We start from the raw sequence: 8,139 nt of genomic DNA on the forward strand, positions 1-8,139 counted from the left end.
ATCCTGGCGAACACGGTGAAACCCCGTCTCTACTAAAAATACAAAAAATTAGCCAGGCGTGGTGGCGGGTGCCTGTAGTTCCAGCTACTCGGGAGGCTGAGGCAGGAGAATGGTGTGAACCCGGGAGGCGGAGCTTGCAGTGAGCTGAGATCACGCCACTGCACTCCAGCCTGGGTGACAGAGCGAGACTCCGTCTCAAAACAACAACAACAACGACAGCCTGGCTGGGCACAGTGGCTTACGCCTATAATCCCAGCACTTTGGGAGGCCGAGGTGGGCGGATCACCTGAGGTCAGGAGTTCGAGACCAGCCTGGCCAACACGATGAAATCCTGTCTCTCGTAAAACTAAAAAATTAGCTGGGTGTGGTGGCATGTGCCTGTAATCCCAGCTACTTGGGAGGCTGAGGCAGAAGAATCGCTTGAACCTGGGAGGCAGAGGTTGCAGTGAGCTGAGATCATGCCACTGCACTCCAGCCTGGGTGACAGAGTGAGACTCTGTCTCAAAAAACAAGCAAACAAAAACAACAGCCTGCAGTGAAGTCTTACCTCGGCTCTCCTGCCCTGGGAGCAGGAAGGCATCTTCCTGTGGCAAATGGCACCTGTCAAGACCCCAAACCTTCCTCTACAGCAGCACCCCAGGGAATTTCACAGCTGAAAATGCTTTGAGCCAGGTACGGTGGCTCATACCTGTAAATCCCAGCACTTTGGGAGGCCGAGGTGGGTGGATCACCTGAGGTCAGGAGTTCGAGACCAGCCTGGCCAACATGGTGAAACTCCATCTCTACTAAAAATACAAACAATTAGCCGGGCGTCGTGGTGGGTGCCTGTAATTTCAGCTACTCTGGAGGCTGAGTGAGGCAGGGGAATCACTTGAACCTGGGAGGCGGAGGTTGCGGTGAGCCGAGGTCGCGCCACTGCACTCCAGTCTGGGCCACAAGAGCGAAACTCCGTCTCAAAAAAAAAAAAAAAAAAAATGCTTTGAAAGTCAGAGAAGTGACAACAGCATAGCTACCATGTCTAAAGTGCTCCCAGGCCCCAGCCCAACGCCCCCAGCCCTCTCCTGAGTGCTTTATAGGATCTGCTCATTCAACCGTCAAATGTGCTAATCTGGGCCAGTGCAGCCTGTCATCCCAGCATTTTGGAAGGCTGAGGCAAGAAAACTGCTTGAGGCCAAGAACTTGACACCAGCCTGGGCAACATAGTGAGATTCTGTCCCTTATTAAAAAAAAAAAAAGAAAAAAAAGCACCAATATGGTGGGAGGCATGGCCATCTTCACTGTCCCCATCTTACTGAAGAAGTAATGGAGGAAGAAACAGGGAGGGACCTGCCCCAGGTCCGGCAGGTCGGCGGGGAGCTGGGAGCTAAACATGTCAACAACATGGTGGCCTCCGCTTCTAAGTGCTGAGGAGGCACTTGCTGGGTTGTGCACAGCTGCTGGTGTGCTCCCAAAACTTCCCATGGGACCAGGCCTCCCCTCTGCAGCCAAAGTTCCTTTAGAGGATTAGAGGCTACACACTCAGACACATGGCCGGTGGGCACGGGAACCGCAGAGTATGTGAAAAGTCACCTTGGCGTCTGAGCCATACACAACAGGGTCTTAAGCAGTCACCATCCAAAAAATATGTGGTCAAGAACTAAACCAAACAAACCTGGATGATCCTAGGCCAAAATGATTCCTTTCCAGGCACACAGGCCCAGCAGAGACAAAACCAGATATTCATTCACTACACACACAAGTCTTCCAGAAACTGACCTGCAAAGAAAAGTATATGCATCAGTTTTTATTCTACTTTACCAAGTCTGAATATTTAAAACTGTGAGCACCACAAAATACTCTCTAAAATCTAAAATCCACCCTCCACCTAGAAAAACATGGGACATACCCTGGGATTCTGCCCTGTGGGGACTGGGCCCCCATCCACCCCTCAGTCTTCCAAGTCTATAGGTACCACTGAGCCAAGGGCTGGTCACCGCCTACTCAAAGACATCACAGGGACTTCCTAACTCATCTTTCTCCAGGCTGTCATCTGTACACCACCACGTCGCCCTTAGAAACCTGCTTGTTAAAAAAAAAACCACTTGAACTTTGACATTCAAGACCCCTAAAACCTGGCATCAACCTATATATTCCAATGTTACTTTTCGTCCCTTTCTTCCAGCCACGTTACCCAGTACAGCTCTCACTAGGGAGCTCCCCACATCCTTCTGTGCCTTTTGTCACATTTCAGCAGCTGGAAACAGCCTTTACTTCCCTGAGAGAGTCCCATCCCCTGCAGCGTCCAACAGAAAATGCTCTTTCCTGTTGCTCCATAGTGCTTACTGACATCGCTAGGTTCTAAGCCTCTAACACCTGGGACCATACTTTTCTTTATCCTCTTTCCAAGGTGTATGACTCAATGTTCTGACCCCTTTAGGTACTTAGTGGCACTGATGATGTCACTTCTCAATCTGTGTGCTAACAAAAAACAGGCAAAGACAGTAGGAAGACGCTGTTTCATGAAGGAGCAGGCTAAACTACAGCCGAGAAAATCAGCATTACATTCCATAAACAGGCCAGGTGCAGTGGCTCAGGCCTGTAATCCCAGCACTTTGGGAGGCCAAGGCAGGTAGATCACCTCAAGTCAGGAGTTCAAGACCAGCCTGGCCAACATGGCGAAACCCCGTCTCTACTAAAAATACAAAAATTAGCCGTGCATGGTGGCACGTGCCTGCAATCCCAGCTATTTGGGAGGCTGAGGCAGGAGAATCGCTTGAGCGAGGCGGAGGTTGCAGTGAACTGAGATCACACTACTGCACTCAGCCTGGGCAACAGAGTAAGACTCCTTCTAAAAAAAAAAAAAAAAAGATTACATAAACAGCTATTGTCTCTGTTGGAGACCCCCAGGAGAAATCAACATGAAGGTTCTCCCAAAAGCGTAATCTCAACCCTCATCCAAGACGGGAGCAAGAGCAGGAAATGCAAAAGGGATCTGTGTGCCATGACTCCCAGAAAGGTGGCACTGCTCCCTCTAATGCACTGTAGACCAACACAGCAGCCACTAGCCACATGTGACTATTTACAGTGAAGTTAAAGTAAAAAATCTGGACTCACAATCACCAAATGCTCAACAGCTACATGTGGATTGTGGCTGCTCTGGATAGCATAAACTGGTTAGACCATTTCCATCACTGCAGAAAGTTCTGCTGGACAGCACATCATCTATGTTCTGCACATAATCATCTTTTGCAATTACAGATTTGTCTGTATCATCCTCTTACATAAAACCCACAATGGGGCCAGGTGCTGTGGTTCAAGCCTGTAATCCCAGCACTTTGGGAGGCCAAGGTGGGTGGATCACCAGAGGTCAGGAGTCTGAGACCAGCCTGGCCAACGTGGTGAAACACTGTCTCTACTAAAAATACAAAAATTAGCCAGGCATGGTGGCATGCGCCTATAACCTCAGCTATTTGGGAGACTGAGGCAGGAGAATCGCTTGAACTCAGGAGGCAGAGGTTGCAGCGGGCCAAGATCACACCACTGCACACCAACCTGGGAGACAGAGCAAGACTCCGTCTCAAAAAAAAAAAACAAAAAAAAAAAAACCACACAAAAATCCCATAATGGTATCCCATTATTCTTAGGACAAAGACCAACATCCTTACCTGAGCTGCAAGGGCCTATGTGGCCTGGCCTTCCCCGTGTCTTTTTTTTTTTTGAGACAGGGTCTCACTCTGTCACCCAGGATGGAGTGCAGTGGCACCATCATGGCTCACTGCAGTTTCGAGCCCCCACCTCAGCCTCCCAAATAGCTGGGATCACAGGCATGTGTCACCACACCCAGCTTACTTTTTTGATTTTTCAGAGAGACAAGGTCTTGTTGTGTCACCCAGGCTGATCTTGATCTCCTTGGTTCAAGCAATCTTCCAGACTCAGCCTCCCAAAGTGCTGTGATTACAGGTGTGAGCCACCGCGCCCAGCTCCCCATCTTTTTAGCTTCATTTCCCACCATTCTCCACTTTGCTTCCTGGGCTACACAGGCCTTTCAGTTCCTTCACCAGCTGTACTTGCTGGGGCACTGGGTCCAACAAACTTCTACCCATCCTTCAGATTCCAGCTCAAGGGTTTCATCCTCAGAAAAGCCTTCTAGTCTTCATTGGGATCTTTTTCTTTTTTTAAAAAATAATAATAATTAAAAAAATAAAGACGAGGTCTTACTACGTTGCCCAGGCTGGTCTCGAACTCCTGACCTCAAGTGATCCTCCCACCTTGGCCTCCCAAAGTGCACCTTGGCCTCCCAAAGCTACAAGAGTGAGTCACCACACCCGCCAGATCCTTGGCATATATGTTCTTATGTTGCCTTCCTTCAGAGCACTCACCTTGACTTGAATTATGCCCTCTTTTTTTTTTTTTTTTTGAGATGGAGGCTCACTCTCACCCAGGCTGCAATACAGTGGCGCGATCTCGGCTCACTGGAGCCTCTACCTCCCTAGTTCAAGCGATTCTCCTGCCTCACCCTCTTGGGATTACAGGCATATGCCACTACACCTGGCTAATTTCATGTTGGCCAGGCTGGTCTTGAAGTCCTGACCTCAGATGATCCGCCCACTTCGGCCTCCCAAAGTGTTGGGATTACAGGTGTTAGCCATGGCGCCTGGCCTGGATTATGCCCTCTTTTTTTTTTTTTTGGAGTTTTGCTCTTGTTGCCCAGGCTGGAGTGCAGTGGCGTGATCTCGCCTCACTGCAACCTCTCCACCTCCTGGGTTCAAGCGATTCTCCTGCCTCAGCCTCTTAAGTAGATGGGATTACAGGCACTCACCACCATGCCCAGCTAATTTTTTGTATTTTTAGTAGAGACAGGGTTTCATCATGTTGGCCAGGCCGGTCTCGAACTCCTGACCTCAGGGGATCTGCCCGCCTCGGCCTCCCGAAGTGCTGGGATTACAGGTATGAGCCACTGCGCCTGGCTGAATTATGCCCTCTTAAGTGTGACCATTTAACCTTGTCTCCCTAACTGGGCTGTGGCTTCCAGAGAACAAGGGCCATGACTGTTTTTTTCATCGCTGTATCCCTAACATTTAACATATCAGGTCAATGTATCAACAAATGTTTATTGAATGAAAGACATAACAGTAACATTATGAAATTTTGAAAAGCAAGTGCTCTCTGATACTAACTACAACCATTTTCTTTAAATGTAGGTCCTGTTTGCAGTATCATACATGATCATCAAACTGCTGCTAGAATGCTCACACCTGTTACTGCAAATTCAAAACCCAGGAAAGACTTCTCCTGGGAATTTACTTTAGGTCAGGGTTGGGCTGCCTGGTACAATGCTGCACCCACAACTTGGGAGGTTCAACAACACAGGAGCCTTTCCCGAGACCATCTGCCCTGAACACTTTGTCTCCATGCTTGACATACCTGGATCCCCCGCTGACGTCACTTCCAATGCTCTCATCAACGAGGAGCAGGAAAATAGTGGTTGCTGCATGTTTCCAGCCAATCGTCGGGGGATATTTCTCATTTTCTGTTGAAACCTTGGGGAAAACGTAACATAATGTGCCTTAAAGGGACAAAAGTCATTCGATGCTTACCACACTCCTAGAAACCTGGGCTAACCCAGCCAGGGACTCCAATGCTTTTCTGCTAGCTACGGGGCCTCCCTACAGCTCCTCATTCCAATTTCGGTGGCTGTGTGCCGACCAAGTTCTCTTTTGTCGCCTCCCGTCCAAGCCCTAGTTGCGATGGGAGGAGCCGTCCCTGAAGTCCCGGGCGCCGTGGAGGGGCTCTGGTCTCTGGGTCTCTGGTCACCCGGTCAGTGCCTCCAGCTCACCGGCAGAGCTCTGTTATCGTCCCGGGGCGGGCCCAACTCCGCAGGCTAGGGCCGGTGGCGGCGGAACTGTGGCCAGGGCTGCCCTGAGTCATCCTGCGGGCCGCGAGTAGGCGACCACCAGGAGGCGAGAGCGGGTTTCCCCTCCAACAGGACAAAGCACATGTCTCCAGTTGCTTCCTACTCCTCTGGGCGGAAGCAGCTCCGCCAGCAACTTCCGGCCGGAAGTGAGGATTTACCATAGAGACAGCAGCTAGAGGGTCGCCCGGACTTTGGTCTGGGTCCTCCAAGGCGGACTTAAAGGGGTCGCAGCCCACAGGATGTAATTAATGGGGACTAGAGACTGGGCCAAAGGAGAGGGTCCTGGAGGGAGGGAATCAGAAGGAACATCCCATTTCTTGAAAGCCCGCTGGGTGTCTGGAGCCGTGAAAGCATTATCTGTCTACTCCTCATGCAACCCTCTGAATTAAGTGCAAAGACCACTCTTGTCTTGCGGATGAGAAAACGGGTGCTTCGAAGTTGCTTGGTTACTTTCCCAAGCACAGCCGGTCAGGAAGTGGCAGAGCTGGGTTCACACCTAAGTCATTTCTGCTCCAAACCCAATGCCCTTTCCACCACCCCAGGTGGCAGGAAGGAGAGAGCTTAAGAGCAGAGGGGCTACGTGAAGATGCAGGCTGTCCTGGCCTATTGGGACAACTCCTGGAAAGCCTATTGCTCCAAAAGACCTGGTCGATTCCTGACAGTTCAGTGTCTGTGGGCAGAGGAGGCAAGGAACAGGAATCTTGCTCTGAGTCTAATCTCACAACCAAGGAAGAATTGCTGAACCGTGTGTCAGGTGTTTGAACCAGAGCAACTCCATCTTGAATAGGGGCTGGGTAAAATAAGGCTGAGACCTACTGGGCTGCATTCCTAGGTCATACAGGTCATAAAGACCTTGCTGATCCAACAGGCTGCAGTAAAGAAGACGACCAAAACCCACCAAAACCGAGATGGCTATGAGAGTGACCTCTGGTTGTCCTCACTGCTACACGCCCACCAGCGCCATAACAGTTTACAAATGCCATGGCAACGTCAGTAAGCTACCCTACATGGTCTAAAAAGGGGAGGCATGAATAATCCATGCCTTGTTTAACATATCACCAAGAAATAACCATCAAAAAAAAAAAAACAGCCGGGTACACTTTGGGAGGCCGAGGCAGATGAATCACTTGAGGTCGGGGAGTTCAAAACCAGCATGACCAACAGGAGTTAGAAACTAACCTGACCAACCTGGTGAAACCCCATCTGTACTAAAAATACAAAATTAGCCAGGCATGGTGGTGCGCACCTGTAATCCCAGCTACTTGGGGGGCTGAGGCAGGAGAATTGCTTGAAGCCAGGAGGGGGAGGTTGCAGTGAGCCAAGATTGCGTCACTGTGGCCGGGCACAGTGGCTCACGACTGTAATCCCAGCACTTTGGGAGGTCAAGGTGGGCGGATCACCTGAGGTAGGGAGTTCAAGACCAGCCTGACCAACATGGAGAAACCCCGTCTCTACTAAAAATACAAAAAATTAGGCGGGCATGGTAGTGCATGCCTGTAATTCCAGCTACTCAGAAGGCTGAGGCAGGAGAATTGCTTGAACTGGGGAGGTGGAGGTTGTGGTGAGCTGAGATCGCACCATTGCACTCCAGCCTAGGCAACAAGAGGGAAATTCCGTCTGAAAAAAATAAAATAAAATAAGGATCGTGTTGTGGGGAAGAGAAAGATCAGACTGTTACTGTGTCTGTATAGAAAGAATTAGACATAAGAGACTCCATTTTGTTCTGTATTTGAGATGCTGTTAGTCTGTGACCCTACCCCCAACCTTGTCCTTGCAAGAGCTATGTGCTGTGGTGACTCAAGGTTTAAAGGATTTTGGGCTGTGCAGAGTGTGCTTTGTTAAACAAGTGCCTGAAGGTAGTATGCTGGTTAAAAGTCATCACCATTCTCTTAATCTCAAGTACCCAGGGATACGCACACTGCCAAAGGTCGCAGGGACCTCTGCCTAGGAAAGCTAGGTATTGTCCAAGGTTTCTCGCCATGTGATAGTCTGAAATATGGCCTCGTGGGAAGAGAAAGACCTGATCGTCCCCCAGCCTGACACCCGTGAAGGGTCTGTGCTGAGGAGGACTAGTGTTAAGAGGAAAGAAGCATCTTGGTGGTTGAGATAGAGAAAAGCATCTGTCTCCTCGCCCATCCTGGCAATGGAACACTGGTGAAAAACCCGATTGTGTGTTCTGTTACTGAGATAGGAGAAAACCGCCGAGGGCGAAAGGTGGGACTGCTATTGTAAAAATGCTGCTCTTT

The sequence above is a fragment of the Rhinopithecus bieti genome, unplaced genomic scaffold (genome assembly GCF_001698545.2).
Source record: "Rhinopithecus bieti isolate Rb0 unplaced genomic scaffold, ASM169854v2 scaffold_41913, whole genome shotgun sequence".
NCBI classification, from domain to species: domain Eukaryota; kingdom Metazoa; phylum Chordata; class Mammalia; order Primates; family Cercopithecidae; genus Rhinopithecus; species Rhinopithecus bieti.